The following is a 20217-nucleotide window of genomic DNA, read 5'->3' as shown; positions in this document are numbered from 1 at the left end:
TGAAGTCCTATATAACAAAATGTTTTATGAATTGTCACCAGCTGAATTCTTTGCAAAAGCGGAACTGAACAGTGGATCTGCAAAGATTTCAGTTACTGGAGGTAATCTTGTCATTTCCGCCACAGTTAAAAAAATGGCGAATTCCTCCATTGATGTAGTTATCACAGATGTTTATTCGGCTAGTAAAGTCTGAATTGGATTCATCAGTATTTTATCTTCTGATTTGATGCACTCTGTAATTTTAATAAAATTATTCTGACCTTTTAATTAAATCTTAACATAATACATTCTATTTTTGATACTGTTGAGCTAAAGTTCCAGTTTGGACATTTTAAATTTTTATTCAAATTGAAGTACTTAGCTGCATCCACCCCAACGTTTTCAGAGATATCACTTTAACAATCATACCATATGATCAATTGTGAATTGTGTATATATCGTAACAATGTTTATGATGGAAGTTTTCAGAATTACTCAACCATGTTCTGCAGAGGGACTGTCTGCCTGTGTGGGAGCACACACACAGTAGATAAATGATGCTTTGCACAATATAAATTCAATAAAATATTTTTGTTCAAATAACCAGCTATACTCTAGTACCTTTGTGAGTAAATCAGGGAAAGATACTGAAAAATGCTGCTCAGATTAAGATGGAGTCTGTAAAACCATTAAAAGAATTTACTGATTATCAATTGCAGAGAAAACCTTTAAGCATCTTGCTGTAATGTAACACTGAGTTTGGTGTCAATGCTAGCCAATCAAAGTACAAGTGAGTAGAAGTGCCCTACAGCTGTACAGTGCTTTGGTTAAATCACGTCTGGAGTATTACAAACAGTTCTGGGCACAACACCTCCAGGCAGGATGTATTGGACTTGGAAACTATAAATTTATCAGGATGTTCCTGAACTCCAAGATTTGCAATAGGAAGGCTGTACACCCCAGAATTTGAGTCAAAGCTGATTTAAAGTTTTCAAGCAATTAAGGGGAACTGATAGGGGGAGGTTCTAGGGGTGTATGTGTGGATAGAATCAAGGACAGGCCTTATTGGAGTAAAGTTAGGATACACTTCCACATGTAGATACACATCTGAAATTTTGTAGCTCAACTTTTAATTTTAAGGAAAATAGGGAAAGTGTATTACATGAAGCCAGGTTAGAGATCACCAACTATGTCACTGAATGATAAAACGGGCTTGGGGGGGCGGGGTGGGCGCGGTGGTGGCTACATAACCTATAACTGTTCCTGCATTGCAAATTAATTCCATAAGATATAGGAGCAGAATTGGGCCATTCAGCCCATCAAGTCTGCTCTACCATTCAATCATGGCTGATTTATTTTTCCCTCTCAACCCCATCCTCCTCCCTTCTCCCTATAACCTTGGACACCCTTCATCCTCTCCACGTTCTCTCTATCCAGGCCTTTCAATGTTCGATAGGTTTCAATGAGATTTCCCCCCCACATCATCTTTCTAAACTCCAGTGAGTACAGGTCCAGAGCTATCAAATGCTCCTCGTATGTTAACACACTCATTCTCAGGATCATTCTTGTAAACCTCCTTTGGACCATCTCCAATGCCACCAATCCTTATAGGGCCCAAAACCGCTCGCAATACTCCAAATGTGGTCTGACCAAAGCCTTATAAATCCTCAACATTGCATTCTTAATTCCAGTGTGAGAATGTCTCTCCACTGTCAAGATATGTGCACTGGTTGACATGTGCATTCTTGTGACCATTCATTTTGTATGAAAAATTGAAATCACACCTTGGGTACCTTGATTTTTCTGAAATGGGCCTGGATGTCTTGGTTGGTGAGGTGGTGAGGATCAATGTCTGTATGCGGAGGTGCAGAGAAGCTATCCATTCAATAATGGAGTGATGTTGGAAGGAGATCAACAGCAAGGATGAAGCATCAAGTAAATGGACACAAGTGCCTCAAAAAATTGAATCCCATGTGTGGTAAAGGCAGGTAAGGACACCGCTGTACCATATCGATAACCGAATCACTAGGTTCCCACACTTCTTCATGAAAGGCACCTACTGTCATGCATCTAACAATAATTTCTGTCACAAACAAGTTGCAACACAGCTACCAACACAATAGCAAAATGAAAGTGGTTTTCTTCCTTCATTGTTCCTCCTTTTATCTCCAGATCTTCTTGCTATGTAGCTGTAGAGAAGTGCTGTGACCATGTGAAATTTATGTTGTACAAAACACACATACCACATATAAGAACACCTTATCTAGAATATGCTGGATTGAAGCTCCAAATTAGTTTGGACATTGAAAGCATTGCTTCATTAACTTGATGGTGGTATCCCCAAATTTCAGGGTTGTTACAAGTCTGTCATCATAACAGCCCTGACAGCTTTGGGAAGGCAGGTGTAAAGGGGATAAACTTGTCCTCTGACATCCATCTGTTGGTTTGCATAGTGTCCAATCTACACTGGATTTTTCATTGGGAGAGATCAGACAAATTTCAAACGTATTCATCAACCAATCCTCGGTCCATATTAGTATGTTGTCCCCAATCCCATGTGCTTTAACCTCTTGTAGCAATCTGTTGTGTGGTACTTTATCAAGTGCCTCCATATAGGGGATAGTGCTCAGCTGGTTGAATGCAGCCAAAATGTGCTCAGAAATATCTTGGTTAGGTTGCAGTTTCAGCCTCTGCTAAATGTAATTTGCATAACCCCAAACATAAAAGCTTCAATAAACCAATGCAATCAAACAAAACAATGCAATATAAAAGTTTTTTTGTTCTCTTTCCATGAAACGGTAGTGGCTGCTGTATTTAACAGTGGTTACCTGATGCACTGAAATGCCCTTAAAAAGACTACGTTGAACAATTCAGTTTCTCAGTAAATTAGATTTAATTGGAAAAAGCTTTTAAAATGAGCCCTCTCGTACCTGTGTGCCAAGAAAATGAGCACAATTTGAAGAGTCTTCCTGAAACGATGGAATGGTTGGACTCACAGAGCTTCAACCACAGGGTGTGGCCAGTTTTGAGATGAAGTTCTGCTCCAATCTACTGAGTTTTTAGCCATAATAAAAAAAAACTGCAGGAAACCCAAGTATTCCTTGCATATAACTGAGTAAAATTCCCCAATCTTTTTTCCTATTTTGGTACTCATCACCGTGATGATCTGCTATATTTGGCAAAAACAAGTTGACTCCCCTCAGTTTAAGTCCCATTAGTTTTGATAACAGCTGCCAAAGATTCCCATTGATTCACACAGCTAGCACAACTCTTCTTAAAAATTTGTAGATTGGCACTGCCCGAGCATGGCATAAATGCTCGCCCTCCCACTGAACAGGCACAGTCTTATACCCAGCCTACTTCTGAAGCCTTCAAGTATTTGTCACCACCAGCCTCAACAGGTATTTCTCATCAGTGGTACATTGAATATCGGCCTTAAATGTGTTGGAGGGACCAATGGAAAATAAGCTGTGTGAGGTCACCCACCACATTTAAGTTCTAAATTTTCAGGTCCAATGCTAAATGCCACATTGCCTATTAGAGAAGCTGCTCAATCTAGATTATTGTGTAAACAGATTTAGAAAAATGAGAGGTGTCCACTTTGGAGGGGTAGTATCTCCATTTTCCATTTTGCTTTAATGTGGGGAAGAAAGAGAGTTGGAGAGAGAGAGGGAGGACAGAGTGAGAGAGAATATCAGAGAGCTGGATGGGAAAAAGGGAGGGAGAGGGGAGAAAGAGTGAGGATGGGAGAGAGCATGAGGGAGAGAAAGTGAGGGAGAACAGTTGTGCTCTTCTTCACTCTTCACCACCAAAATATACCACACCCTGAATCATTATAACCTATATCATCCACAACAACACATCATCACGTGTACAGCTTCTGCAATAATGTCCAGTCCCTAGCTGTTACAAATCAGTTCTGGCTGTACACTTGTTACTACCCAACAGAATATCCATATATGTTATTCCTGACACCAACCCCAGTCATTACAAGAATTTCTATTTCACTCAAAAATATTTTAACACACAGCTACTGTAAGATGTACAATTGCCTGACCCCCATAATTTATACCATTGTCAACATATGTCTTCTCCAACACCACAAGGCACACCTAGTTATTGTAACAAGCTATTTTCAGCAACTACAGGGCATACCAACTTCAGTCACCATGAAACACATTAGGTAATCATTATAACCCCTACCATCTCAATCCTGTACTCCCGATATCTCATTCGCAAAACCCCATGTAACCTTTACTCATCACCGTGTATACAATACTTTAACACAATCAACCAGAGGGCATAGGTTTAATTTGAGGGGTAGGGGGTTTAGAAGGGATCTGAAGAGGAATATTTTCACCCAGATTGGAATCTGGAATGTACAGACAGGTTGGTGGAAGCAGAGGTTCTCACAACATTTAAGAAGTATCTTGACAAGCACTTGAATCACTGAGGGATGGAAGTCTACAGGTCATGTGCTGGAAAATGGGATTAGTATTGATGGGTACCTGATGGTCAGCAGGGGCATGATAGGCCAAAAAGCCTGTTTCTATCTATGACTCTTTTCATTTACAACCTCCTTTATACATAACAGTAAAATGACGATAACACCTAATATCTCCTGAATAACAAATGTCATGAGATGCCAATGATAATGCACAATCGCTGTAACATGTACCATCACTAATCAGTACCATACATAAAATAAATACATGACTTGCCATCTATAGCAACTGCATTACTTGCCATGTACATGACTATTTGTGCATGCCATTATCATCACCCTAGTATTTGGCATTTCAATCACCATTACACATGACAATATACTCATCATGAGTTATGCCATCTTCAATCACCATCTTACTTTCCACCTCCAATACAGTCAGCTCACAAACATCATCCCAATGATGATAAGGCGTGTCAGCTGCATTCACTGGAACACTTGCCCCTAACGTCCACTATTGTGTATAAAATGACCATGAAATATACCATCTCCATTCATAATTGATAAATCAGCACTACACATGCCACCTTCAGCCAATACAATCTTTACAACACAAGTTATTTCCATTTACCACAGTAGTCGGCATCTCCAATCACTGTAACACTTGTCACATCCAGTTATTACTCAGCATGCAAATAACCATCTCCAATCACTGAACCATCACCTGGCTCCATTATGTATGGTAGTGCAATACACACAGCACTTATATCTCCAATCACCATCAGACATGATATCCATTTTATCAATCACTTTCTGACGTGACAATTAATTTTAAAGTCGTCTTTCAGAAAATAATTTCTAATTTTATTGAATAAATTATTCTGAACCATGCATCTAAAACTTGCATGATTCCAGAGCCGACTCATATGCCTTTCTCAACGATCTCCGACTTCTACCTGGAGTGGAATAAAATTGAAAGATATCTCCATTTAAGAGCAAAATAACCCTTGGAGTTCACGATAATTTTTGCCAAGTTGTGTGTTTGCATTATGGTGCAGTGTGTGTTGTTGTTATGCTGATAATACAAAAAAAACAGAGAAATGAATTAGCTAGCTGATCGTTTATTACTACCACATTTGTTCAAGCTGAATGGTTTCATAGATGCGGTACCAAAAAGTTCTAGCAGTGATTTATTTATAATACTTCTTCATTAAGGTCTTTACAACAACCAAAGAATGAGCAGTGCTGTTGGTAGATTATAGTTTTATTATTGTTGGAAATGTAATTATAATTAAAAACAAAAGAACCTGCCAAATTATTAACCAGCAAACCTTAAGCTGTCCTTCATAAAGTTAAAATATTTACTTTTCAAGCATAGAGTTAACAGAAAATGGATTGAATTACGGGGAGTAGCCTGTGTAGACGGGTCGATACAAAACATTAAAGAAAGAAGATTACAAATAATAATAAAATGATTATATGTAAAGTGGGGCCATTAGATAACATCCTGGGTAGCACAGGTAAAATGGCTTCACTCTGCTGAGATTTGTAACTGAAACTAACTGCAAGAGCTTTAGCAGAGGGTTAACTTAAGCATCTCTAATGTCTATTTTGAGAATAGCTTTCTTCTCGTTAGACATGGTGGCTGAAACAAATATGCCCCATTTTGTGATGTTCAGAGACGGGTTACCCTTGCCAAGCGAAGTCTTAGTGAAGGAAGACGATTCCGTTAGCTCGTTGTACATCAGGTTATACAAGTTGTTGTCAGTTGGAGTGGGTACGTCAGGGACATACAGAGCGTATTCAATGCTGTACTTGCTGTAGTCATAAGGATTGGAAACCAGCAGGGAGATCTGGGTGTTGCCGAACTTGTAGCTCAGCACCCCGACAGTGCCGCAGGCTGTGTATGGAGTCTTGATGAACACACACACTCCTTTCTGCCCCCGGTCGATGGTGGGGGGTGGTGGATTGCACACTCTGCCACTGTAATTGTAGGTTCTGTGACAGACACATCACAAGTGTATTATGGTCTTGTAGGCCACACCATTTCTAACCATTCTTTAGGTACCGTGCTATTACATCACTTACTACTTCATATGTAGAAAACCCCTCATCTTCACAAGAGTATTATCTGACATGAAGGCACACCAGACAAAATTACTTGTATTTAAATGTGGCAGTGCCTTTAATAAAGTGAAAGCATTCCAATGCAATAATCAAATGAAGTCGCACACTAGGTGGCATTAGGACAGATGTCAAAGCAGCAAAATTTAAGGAGTGAATTAGAGAAGGAGAAGAAGTTCGAAGTCTTGGGAGTTTATGGTCTGGGTAGCTGAAGGCAAGCCTGCCTGTGGTGGAACAATTCAGCCAGAATTGGTGAAACAGAGATTGGTGAAGCTGTGGAGCTGAAAGAGGTTAAAGATGCAGGGAGGAACAACGGTCATGGAAGCATCTGAAACCAAGGATTGGAAATGGAATACCAAGGCATTGTTTAACTGTGTCCTAGCCACGGAATTTTCAGTAAAGGAAGAAGACAGGAGATAAGTGGGATGAAAAAGTCTGTTTGGTGAAGAATGTGCTTTTAAAAATGAGTTTGAAAAATGGATCAAGAGCCACTGTAAGTTGGCAAGAACTTGGGGTAATTGGCAAAGCTGACCGTGGTGTGAGTTCAGATAAGCAGAGCAAAGCTGAGCTAAAGTTAACACAGAGTGGAAAATGGGAACCCAGCCAAATTGGAGCCAGAGCTTTGTCAGAATTCAGCCCGACACCTAGACCTCTAAATGTTGATCCTGCCTTTCACTTTAAAATGTAGACTGGTCTGCTGTAGTTTCTGGTCGTAACAGAAATATTCAGTTTGTGAAGTTTTATTTGTGCATTCTTTTATTTTGCTGCAACTGGGATCAAATTGGGTTGGGAGAGGCAACATGAGTCATTTTTTTGTTTTTAGTGATCAAAATTCTCTTTAATCTGCCTCGGACAAAGAACGTTAGCACTGGACTTAATCTCAGTAATGCATTAAAAGTATTTAATTAAACACTGTAAAATATTTTGAACTTTTCTACTCAGTTCCAAAGAAAGACTTGCACAGAAATGTCAGTTTACTTACACAGGTTCAGTTAAAATGTAGGACATGCTTTTGTTGGAGATTTCAATCCCCACACATCTGGAGGAGTCGACGGTTTCCATTATTTCTTCAATTGATTTTGACATCGTGTAAAATCTGGAAAAGCATAAGTAATCATTGTGAAAATTTGATTTTTTTGGAAACATATGAACACATTACTTTGATAAATCATTAAATTAACTTACTCACAGTGTTTTGCACCGACAAACAATTTTCTTTTGGATTTGTTTCTGGTTTCTGTACGTTTCACAGAATCTGCTAGCTGTTTGATTCTTGGATGGAGGCTAGTGGGAATGTGTTGTATCAAGGGAAACGCCCTTGTGGTGGTTCAAGCCTAGAAAAAAACTTCATTTTGCTCTTTTCTGCTTCCAAATGCCAAATTCCAGCTCAGCATTTCCTGAACCATATTGGAAAACACACCCATAGCTAACTGCAGAGGCACATAAAGAAAGGGACCAGAGAGAGTTTGAAGTTGATTGCTAAAAACATGAAATGATTTAATCAATAAGTCCTGATTTTGTTGTATCATTTTGCACAGAAATATCAGTAAATGGCCTCAAATTTCTTGCTTATTGTGCATTTGAGATTCCTTTCCTTAACCTTCTTATCCCTTGGTGTTCAAAAGAGTCCTCAAACCTACCTCTTTGGCCATTCCAATGCTCATAATGCTTTGATAAAGGTTTTAGATACCTTTCCTAATCTCCTATTGTGTGGTTTTTGTACTCTTTGTTTGACCGATGCATGAATTAAGGCAAACAAAGATTTGTCTGAACTTACATGTTGGAAGTTGGTAATGGAATAATAACACATGATTTAAAGATTTCAGGAAAGTGGCTGACAAAGATGATTAAACACAATCAAAGTTTGCTCTCATAAAGTGTATACAACATAACTACATTTTTAAGAACAATTTTTAAGTAAAAATAACTGAGACCTGGAGGAAAATTTCATGTGTTATCAGATAATACTCCTTATGGGGAGCAGTGCGCTACTTTGGTCCTATCAATTCAGCAACAAACCCACGAAAACTCTTCTTCATCTCCCAGGGTAGCAAAGATCCATTTCTCCAGTGGAACCCTGGAAATTGTTGTCAGCTCTCAGAGTTCTTCCCAAGGCACCGAACCAATGACAGCTCACGCTTCTACTTTCCAATATAATGGATAGTGCAGTTCTGATATTGCAGTTTATTTATTTATCAAGTCTTGCTCATGGATGGAGCAAAAGACATTTAATTTCTTGTACTTTGATTTCACTTTTGTTAAAATGCCTAAAGCAGCCATTCACAGAGCCACTACAGAATTCAAGCTCTGTAAGAGATTTATACTGTGGCTAAGTCATTTAAGTCTCATAAATGTACAGATCAAATGGATATAGACACAGTTATTCTTCCAACCCTTAGCTGGAATTCTTTAATTATCCTGAAGAAACAATGAATATTAAATGTGTTTTTGAAGCTCTCAAACAAACTATCCCCAGAAGTACAATCACTGAACACTCTGGTTGAGTACATTGTATTCTTGATTGGTGATGAGTCATAGCTGGGCAAACAAAAGTAAAATTCCTCTCTAGATCATCTAAATGCTTCAAAACCTCCAGTATGAAAGTTACTTAGGATTAAATGTGTATCTTTTAAGGCTTCCAACACAATTTTAACTGGTCAAAAGTTTGCAGAAAATTGATTTACCCTGACTACAACTTGTGCTTGTGTAGTTTTGACTAATTTCAAGCATATTAGGTAAACCCGATGGAAGGTAATGGAAGTTTTATCCCACATAGACCAAAATAATTGATCAGTTCAAAAATGGAAAGATGGAAATTAGTTGCTTCCATGTAAGCTGTTCAATAAATTCAAGTGATTTTTTCCTGAATGGGATCCACATCACTACATGCGTCATAGCTTTTCTCATCAAACACATGAAAGTTTGATGTCTTTCTGCCAATTACTACCAAAAGTGGGGAATAATCAGCAGGACATTTGAGTCAATTATTCAGTAAGAAATTTGGTGAAGTAATGGATGCATATATCTAACTATTTACATTGTAGCCAATAAAGAGATTTATGTAGTTTCTACCTTACTTAATATTTGGTCATGTTTTTAATGAGCAAAGTTCAAAAAATGTTGCATCGTTTGTCAGCAAGCGATATTATTAAGTATGAACTTGTACTAAAATCTGCATAACCAACATTAGGAGATACATGATCAATGGATACCTATTTGTCACTACATTCATTCCCCATAAGGACTGAGCAGTTGAAGCCCCCTGTAATGAGACATCGCAGTTGCTCAGATGTCACAGGAGATGGAGACCTGGTCATTGGCCGATGTTTCTGCTATGGAACATCAATTGGATTTGGGGAATTCTGGATCCTGCACAATTGAGCCATTGCAATTTATGATGGTGGTATACAGAGTGGTCTAATACAGAGTTATCTGCCTCTGGTCTTAGTATCTAGGCAAATTAGCAATGAGGAGTTGCTAGCATCATCAGCTGTGGCAAAAGCACGAGGACAAGATACAACAGAGGAGACAGGCTTTCTTCAACACCAAGAACAACCAGGGTACCCAGGCTCAGGATGGGATCATTTCATTTAATGGTTTTTAGTGGAATTAAATTAAATCAATATGTATAAATCTTGGGCACCTGCAATTCCAGAGCAAATTCAGCACTCTGTGTGCCCACAGCTGACAGATCTTACCTTGAAAGTATGGATCTGACTACGACCAGATTTACTAATCAAAAAGATAGCCTTGCATTATTGTTGGGCTTCATTTACATCCTGACAATGACCAGATGCCAATTTCTTTCCAGCACTCTGGTTGCAAGCACATAGAAGATGGCAAGCCACTTCTCCTGTTACTCCTGCTTCCTTTCAATGGCAAGGGCCTTGTCCTAGGGTTTTGAAAAGCTTTCATCTACTGAGATCCAATGACAAGTTAGCAGCTGCTTCAATTTTGGATGGAGGGCCAGCAGTTTCAATTTGTGTTCCAGGTGCTGCTTAATTTATTCAATGTAGAAATCAGGATAAAGACACAAGCTCCATTATTCAGCACCGCCACATAGGTTGAAGAGTAGCCAACAATATGCAATAAATCAAGAATTAGCACTCATCACAACATTACCCTTGAGTTGTTCCTCAAAAGATCACTGAGCTAAAATGTTAACTTTCTCTCTCCACATATGCTTCTTAACCTGCTGAGTATTTTCAACATGTTCTTGTTTCCAGCTCAGGTTTCCAGCACAGTCTTACTTTTTTTTCTGTTCAAACACTTTAAGCTGGAGGAGGGTTGAGGTGGGTCTGACATTCTACAGTCTGAAGTTTCCAGGAAAGAGCCAAGGTAAGAAATGGCAAGATGAATCTTGGCTTCAGCACAACAAACCTAAAAGTACAAGAGAGGGTGTAGTATGGCATATTTGGAGCTTTAGAAGAACTAGCAAAAAAAGAGCGGAAACAAATTATATACCGTCAGTAATAAAGACAAAAATTGCAAATGAGAGATCTCCTTAGAAGTTTGTTCAAAATCACAAAGCTATCCAGTGAAATTCTTCAAAATCAATTTGTTGATTCAATAATACTAGAGAAACAAAGGACTGCAGATGCTGGAATCTAGATGAAAAACACGATGATGCTGGAGGAACTCAGCAGGCCAGGCAGCATCTGTGGAGAAAAGCAGGCGGTCAACGTTTTGGGTCAGGACCCTTCTTCAGGACTGAAGATAGTATATAGGAGGGAAAAGCAGAGCAGTGATAGGTGGACAAAAGAGGGGAGGCGGGGTGGGCACAAGGTGGTGATGGGTAGATGCAGGTAAGAGATAGTGATAAGCAGGTGCGGGGGAGGAGGGGAGAGCAGATCCACTGGTCAAAGGTAAGGAGAGAGAGGGGAAAAGGTGGAAAAAAGAGGCTAGGAAAGGGAAGAAGAGAAAAAGCATGGTGGGGGGGGGGTGTGTGGAGGGTTGTGGGGAAGAGGGTGGAGATTACTTAAAGTGGGAGAAATCAATATTCATGCCATTAGGCTGCAAGGTTCCAAGATGGAAAATGAGGTGCTGTTCCTCCATTTTGCGCTTGGAATTCTCCTGGCAGTGGAGGAGGCTGAGGACTGACATATCAGTGATAGTGTGGGAGGGGCAGTTGAAGTGACCGGCAATGGGGAGATGCAGATCGCGGTTACGGACAGAGTGCAGGTGTTCTGTGAACTGGTCACCTAGTCTGCGTTTGGTTTCACCAATGTAGAGGAGGTCACACTTGGAGCACCGAATGCAGTAGATGATATTAAGGGTCGTGCAGGTATGCAGCGGAGGTGGAGAAATTGAGAAAAAGGGATAGCATCCTTGCAAGAGACAGGGTGGGAGACTTGGACTATCTCTGACACCTCTCTCTCCTTTCTCGATCTTTCCATCTCCAACTCAGGAGATTCCTTATCGATCAACATCTTCTACAAACCTACTGACACCCACAGCTACCTCGATTACAGCTTCTCCCACCCTGGCACTTGCAAGGATGCTATTCCTTCTTCTCAATTTCTCTACCTCCGCCTCACATCACCTCCATCCAGGGACCCCAACAGTCCTTTCAGGTGAGACAGAGATTCACCTGCATCTCCCTTAATATCATCTACTGCATTCGGTGCTCCAAGTGTGGCCTCCTCTACATTGGTAAGACAGAACGCAGACTAGGTGACCGTTTCGCAGAACACCTGTGCTCCGTCTGCAACCAAGATCTGCATCTCCCTGTTGCCAGTCACAGTATCTCTGATATGTCAGTCCTCGGCATCCTCCACTGCCAGGAGAATTCCAAGTGCAAACTGAAGGAACAGCACCTCATTGTCTGTCTTGGAACCTTGCAGCCTACGGCATGAACATTGATTTCTCCCACTTCAAGTAATCCCCACCCCCTTCCCCACAAACCACCCCCCGCCATACTTTTTCTCTTCTTCCCTTTCCTAGCCTCTTTTTTTTCTACCTTTTTTCCCCTTTCTCTCCTTACCTTTGACCCAATCCCAGTGGATCTGCTCTCCCCTCCCCCCCCACACCTGCCTATCACTATCTCTTACCTGCATCTACCTACCACCACCTTGTGCCCACCTTGCCTCCCCTCTTTTGTCCACCTATCACTGCTCTGCTTTTCCCTCCTATATATATTAGGCTTCCCCTTTTCCTGTCTTCAGTCCTGAAGAAGGGTCCTGACCTGAAACGTTGACCATCTGCTTTTCTCCACAGATGCTGCCTGGCCTGCTGAGTTCCTCCAGCATCATTGTGTTTTTCATCTTGTTGATTCGGTACTGCAGAAAAGAAATCTTTTATTTTATGAGAAGAGTGAAGCCAAAATAGACTTTATATAAATTCTAGGAGTTGTTTTATTTGTGTAACAACAGCTCATATGTTTTGCAACATATCAACAATCATCTTCCTTGAAGATAATTTCATTGTATATGAACAGTGACAAAGTGTTAAATAAATTCGATCTTCCTTTCAGTTGCCTTCACAGCCCTGTGTTTTGCTCCACCTCTTCAATCATAAACAATTCAGTCTTTCTTAACTGTATTGATGTTGGATCTAACATGCTCCAAACAGCCAGGTTTTGCCGTCTGTATTGCATTCCAAAAAAAAAGAAATTCCGGGCAATTTTCCCATTAGCAACTCAACGAAGCCATGTGTGCAAGTAGAAAAGAACGTTAAGCTGGGAAATAGTATTTGTAGTATGAATGCATGCATTCAGAAACCTTGCACAAACATGATGAAAAAATATCAGTGGAACTATCTTGAGACAGGGAGATATTGCCTGAAATCTTACTGATATTACCATGTGATATGATGAATTTTCGGATCATAGAATTGTTGCCAATTAAATGCAACACATGATAAAACACACCAGACAATGAATTTGCCTAACAACTATACTTTTTGATCAATTGTGATTAGTTCAAACAACTCAAAGATTCGCTACGTAGTTTCATACAAGACTCATTAACTCCTTAGTTTCACAATTCATTTGGTTACATAGCTCTTTAGTTTACTTCCACGACTTCCAAAACTCACTACATGTGTTCATATATTACCCACCCTTGATGAACTGGGCCAGGTTTCGATCTTGACAAGTTCTTCTCTGAGTCCCCGACTCGGGTTCTTCATCTTCAGTGGTCAGTCTCCAGAGTCACTGTTGTCAGTTATCTCACAAGGCACCCTTTTATACACTTCTTCGTAAACCTTGGAGACATTGCTTAGTTCTTTATTGACAATTATACAGCTATAAGTCCAATCCTTATCCATACAAGTACGTGCGTCTTTAACCCCTTCAAATTCCTGCAGTGTCATTCTACAATTACCTGAACTATCGGTTCTTTAATTATCAGAGTGTCTTTTTATGCTTTTGTAATTTATCAGCCTGTCCCTTTCACAAGATGTCATTTTCCAAAACATCTCCATTTGCTTGTTTTTTACTCTGGATGGCTCCCATGAGATAGCTCACCATGGGATGAAAAGCTATCCCAGCTATGTCCTCATGTTGATACTGGCCAGGTGTTGATCATGTGACCTTACTTCTCTCTGCTTCTTTGTTCTTGGTTCCCAGCATCTCTCTTTCTAGTCAGCAGAGTGTCCTCCCAGAGCCTGCTGGAATACTTGATATCTCTCTCTGGCAGCTACAGAATCACAACATAATAAATTATGGAACAGTGGATTCAGCCAATTGTGCTGAATGGGCATGAGCTTTATTTGACTGGGCAGCTCTTTGTCAGCAACCTTGCAGGTTACAGAATCTCAACTGTTCATCCAGGTTATTTTTTAAATGCAGTGAGGGTTTTCACCTCCCCTATCTATCAGGACAATGAGTCTAAAGCCTAGGTCATTTTTTGGATGAAAATATTGTAGTTCTCTGCTAAAATATTCATTCTAGACATATCACAATTCTTTACATTCCGATAAAATCTCTCTTCAGCCTCCTTTGCTTCACAGAAAATAACCCCAGCCTCCCTTATCTTCCCTCATGACTAAAATTATCCTGCCCTGGTAAATTTCACAACTGCTAAAGTTGCATTTTTCATATTGTCTAAGGAACCTCCAGTCTGGTTCTGAAGGCAGGGTAAAGCTGAAACTATAGCTGAAGTCAGACAAGGCATCACCAACATTACTTCCTCCCTGTCATTTAACCCATGCAGCACTCGCAGTTTGTGGACTGCATCAAATAATTCATGTGGTAAATCTGCTTTGAATCCTCTCTCGTGCAACAATAGCTTTCCTGCAATGCAGTCAACAGAACCTTACATAGTACACTGAGTATGATCTATTTAATCTTTTATACATTTCTCTTGCTCTTTTCTCTATGCCTCAACAAATGAAGGAAAGTATCCTGATTGATTTTTAACCATAAAATCTACTTCAGAGATTTGCAGACATTCACTCCCAGCTCCCAATGTTCCTCTGTACCTCTCAGTGTTCCACCATGTATTATGTACTCCTTTGCTTTGTTTGCAACCTCGCCCAATCCCTCCTGGACTGACAGTATGCACTCTTAATATCTTACTTGACCAGGAGCTTGGTTTCTTGCCAGTTAATCTTTCTATCACAAAGACCACCTATTTCGAAGAAAATGTTTACATGCTGTTGGAGGGATTTGTGTGTTTGGCCTGCACCCTGAATCTGGCATTCACATGAGGTCCAATCACCCTCTTGATTACAGCTCAGATCGGGACAGCACACAAAAGAATCTCCCGTACAGCAGCAGTGAGTTTCTTGAACAAGTCAGTTTATTCAGGCCCTGTTACAGTGTACACTTTGAGTGAGAGTCCACTGACCCAAAAAACTTCCAGCAATTTATAGTATTTTTGACACCATGGTTACCTGTGGATATTAAAATTTCACAATAATTCATCAGTAATCCACTTCTCTGTAGTAGTTGATCTTTGTTATACCTCTGCAGGAGTTGCTCCTATTGGCCTTACACATGGGACTCGGCCTTCCTTTGCCCCCATTCTCTCTGCAATTGGATGCTCTAATTAATGGTTTTGTCCTTTCATGACTTTGCTTATCTTATGATCATCTCTCCTGTACATAGCTTATATCCCAACCTCCATTTGTCTATCTCTGTTCCAGCTAGCTATGCCTTGCAATCTAAACACTTCCCTAACCTTCTAACTGTTCTGCTCTTTTAACATGACCTTTAAACTAGCTCCACTATTGACCTATTTTCCCATCTATCCTTTCCAGTTTGTAGGACACCTAAGTTGACCATATTACAAACTTTCCCAATTTTCTTATGATTCCAGGAGATCCCTTCATCACATATTCTTTCCTCAGCACATCTATGGCTGATCGTCTCTTCCATGGCAGGCCATCCCAATGCTCTCTTTAATGGCTCCCATTCCCGTCCATCTCTCTGCTTCTTCTAGTCTATTTCATACCATCTCTCACCACTCCATTACCCTTAGTAACCACCAAGCTACATTTCTTCTCAGTAACCTCACACCCAGCCCACACTTGCAAACTTACAATTTCTATCCTCATGTTTAAATCCCTTTATGTCTTCAAGTCTCATTCAGACCTAAAGATCCCCCCAAAACCTTAAATGTAGTATCTACAGGAAGTGCTGCCTCAAGAAGGCAACATTTATCATCAAAGATCCCCACTGTCTGAGCCATACCATCTCTTGCAGCTACCATTGGACAGGAGTACAAAAGCCTGAAGTTCCACACCACCCAGTTCAAGAACTGCCGCTTCCCTTCAACCATTAGCTGCTTGAACCAACCAGTACAGACCTAATCTCCACCTCAGTATAGCAACACTATGACCACTTTGCACTACAATGGACTCTGATTTTTTATTGTTCTAATTGTGTTCTTTCTTGTAAAAATTGTGAACAATTTATGTCTAATTTATGTTTTTCTTGTGAATGCTGCTTATACGTTGCTATGCGCCTGTGATACTGCTGCAAGTAAGTTTTTCATGTGCACACATATACTTGTGCATATGGCAATAAACTCAACTTTGAATTTACTCTGATCTTGCCTCCTGTTCTTCCTTCACCCTACCTTTGGTAGCTCTATCATTATGGAGCTCCCTCTGCCTTCCCACCTGCACCTTAAGCTCTTCTTTAATGTCTAACCCTTTGGCTACCACTCCTCTTTCTCAGCTCTTTTGAAGAACCTTGTTTCATTTCTCTGTGTTAAATGCCACCATTGTAAAACTGATTTACAGTGGGAGGAATGCGTGATTCAATACAAATTTATTGGTGTAACAAGTTTTATGCTCCAGCAAGGCAGGTTAAAGCAATGAGACAACTGACCACTTTTAGATTCTGAAGACTGGAGTTTGATGGGAGGCTTTGCCTGTCATTGTTTAGAATTGTTGTCTATCATCATTATTCAGTGAACTCTTGTTGGAAGGGTAATGATTTCTGCTGACTTTCATTTTCTAAAAAAATTCTTAATCATACTTTGTAAGTGACTGTGGGCAATAGTCATTCCATCAGCAAGGACAAGTTCATCCAAAGGGTCTGTTTTTTTGCTGTACAGCTCATTGACTCTCTAGGTTTGGTGAGAAATATTTCCTATCCATTGTCTCGTTTCTGCAGCCATGATCATATGGAAAGGGGTAGCAGGCTTGAAGGACCAAATGGCCTACTCCTGCTATTTTTCTATGTTACCATATTTCTATACTTTTAAAAAATTGAGGGAGGTACCACCTTGCTTAGTCCATATCTTGGCAGTTCCTGACTCAATACTCAGGACACCAGCATGACTCTCCCAGACATTTTGCATTCATTGGTTCAAATTTATGGACTTTTTAGGTCATCTATGACTTTCAAAGAAGCTTTGACTTTCTTTGAGATGTTGGAGATAAAGTGTGTGTGGGTGTGTGTGTGTAGCAACAGCTGCTTTCTTTAAATTCACAATTGTGGAAAGGAAACTATTTCTTGTTTAGAAATAAATAACTATTAACCTTTCTACAAATACATGTAATTATGCCAAGAGTCTATTTGCTATTGTCTGTGATTTTTCAGTCACCCTAGAATTCTATGACAAAGTGACTTCCTTACATTTGTTTGAATAAACCAGTAAAAAAAGGAACTTTTGAGTTTCACTGATTATTGTAGGGTGTGGAGAATGACTTACTCACAGTTTGTGGTATTTGATTGTTAAGTGACATTTTGGCAAACTATGAGTCATCTTTAACAAGCTGCAGATGGAATATATTAGCCACTTGTTAGTTAAAGTTGGGCAGAATATAAAACGGATTTTCTTCCTTGTAAAAAAAACATACAGTTTTCTTGAGACCTAAACCATATTACTTTTTAAAAACTGTTTCCTGACATGCTTGCTCCTCTCCTGAAGCTTCGAATTCTCACTGGAGAATATTTCATGGCTACGGACAGAACACCAGCTCCTCAATTAAAAAGCATCATTCCCAGTCTGCAAGAACGGGCAGTGTGTGTGTTGGCAAGCTATTTAATGATGGCTGAATCACCACTTTTTCCAGAAGTAATGTTGGCAGACAGTGGGCGTGGTAAATAAGTCATGAAACTTGAGAAACTGAGTGTATTCAGCCATTTGCCCTGTATTGGAAGCAAGTGGAAATGTTCCTGAGGGCAAATGATATTGTTGAAGTTCCAGGGGTGACCAAGAACAGAGAAACACGGCCAGACACAAGAAGAGGAAAGTGAGATTTTTGCTGGTGATGGGGTAAGAGAAACTCATCCCACATGAAAATGTAGTCCCTGTGATTTCATCTGCAAACAGGATGATCTTGTTAAAATGGACCCAGCATAACGTGGTTATGGATGGAGTTGGAGAGATGTGTCTTTCATGTGACAATCGGGTAGGCTGGCAGTATGCTTTTGGCTACTGTTGTCAAGTCATATAGTCATAGAGTCATACCACACAGAAATGGGCCCACTATGTCCATGCTGATATTTTTGCCTACCTGCACTAATCCCATTTGCCCTCATTAGGGCTGTATCCTTCTATGTCTTGCCAAGTTAAGTATCTGTCTAAATGCCTCTTATACACAATAAATATATCCTATTCCACACCTCCTCTGGCAGTGCATTCATCACCCACTCTTGTGTAAAAAATCCTCTTTAAAACTCCCTCTCACCTTAAACCCATGCCGGCTTGTTTGTGATACCCCTATACTAGGAAAAGGATTTTGACTACATACGCTATCTATGCCTCTCATAAACTGATAAACTTCTATCAGGTCACCCCTCAGTCACCCATGCTCCAGGGAAAACAAGTACAGCCTATCCAATCTCTCCTCATGACGACAGTCCTCCAATCCAGGCAACATCCTGGGTGAATCTCCTGATGGACAACGTGAGGAAAACAAATAAGAAAATGTTCAGAGAAATGACTTTAGAGAAATGTTTAGAGAAATGACTTTGGAGCAGGCTCTGAATTACTAGTAGGAGCCTTGCCATTGACTCCCAACAGGAAAAATGGTCAATGTGCCACACACAATTTTCCATTGATTTCTTTATAGAGGTATTGTTGGGATGTGTGTAATGTTTGAAAGATTTGTATTTAATTTGTATCCCTCATTGACCATGAGAAGGTGGTAGTTGGCTAGCTCTTGAACCACTGTTGTCCATGTGATACAGATGTTGCCACACAGAGACACAAGAAATTCTGCAGATGCTGGAATCTGGAGCAACACACACAAAATGCTGGAGGAACTCTGCAGGTCAGGCAGCATCTATGGAGGGAAATAAACAGTCGACGTTTCGGGTCAAGACCCTTCATCAGAATTCTTAACCAAGTTAGTCCCACTGCACTCCAATCTTCTCACAGCATTGCAAAATCCCACACAGCTCCCCTTTGAACACTACGATTGAATCTGCCTCCTCTGGGCAGTGCATTCCAAACTAAAAGCATTGTGTTAAAGGAAAAAATGATGTTCCCACAGAACTTTTAGTTAAGGAGTAACAGAGGTTTGACTCAATGAACCAGTGACATATACTTAGGGTGGAAAAGCATGGTTATGTCTCTCTGGTACATGCCTGCCAATGTACATATAAACTCACAAAATTACCTCCAGTGAGCCAATGATGATTTTTTTCTTTAACACAATGCTTATGGGTTGGAATGCACTGCCAGATATAGTAGAGGAGGCAGATTCAATTGTAGTGTTCAAAAGGGAGCTGAATGGGATTTTACAGTGCTGTGAGAAGATTGGAGTGCAGTGGGACTAACTTGATTGTTCTTACATAGAGCCAGTACTGACAGGATGGCAGGGCGACACAGCAGTTAGGACTGTTGCCTAGCAGCTTCAAGGACTTTGCTTTGATCCTGAAATCAGGTGCTTTCTGTGTAGAGTTTACACATTGTGCAACTATGTAGATTTCCACTGGGTGCTCTGTTTTCCCCCCACATCACAAAGAAGTGTTGATAAGTTGACTGGAAACCTTAAATTTACCATTAGTGTAGGTAAGTGAAAAAAAAACGAAAGGGAGTGGAAGGACACACGAGAGACAATACAACAGCGATTGCTCCACTGGGAACGACTGAGGACATTGCTCTGTTGGGAGCTGGAATGGACCTGGAGGGCTGAATGGCCTTCTTCTGTACTGTAAACATTTTGTGACCCTGAGTTTATATCGTATTACTCCACAAACAAGGGCGTGAGTAGCAGCAGTGACCTATTTAATCGAGGATCAAAATACTTAATGTTTTTATAAACAC

The sequence above is a fragment of the Pristis pectinata genome, chromosome 20, assembly GCF_009764475.1.
Source record: "Pristis pectinata isolate sPriPec2 chromosome 20, sPriPec2.1.pri, whole genome shotgun sequence".
NCBI lineage: Eukaryota > Metazoa > Chordata > Chondrichthyes > Rhinopristiformes > Pristidae > Pristis > Pristis pectinata.
This window is presented reverse-complemented; position numbering follows the sequence as displayed.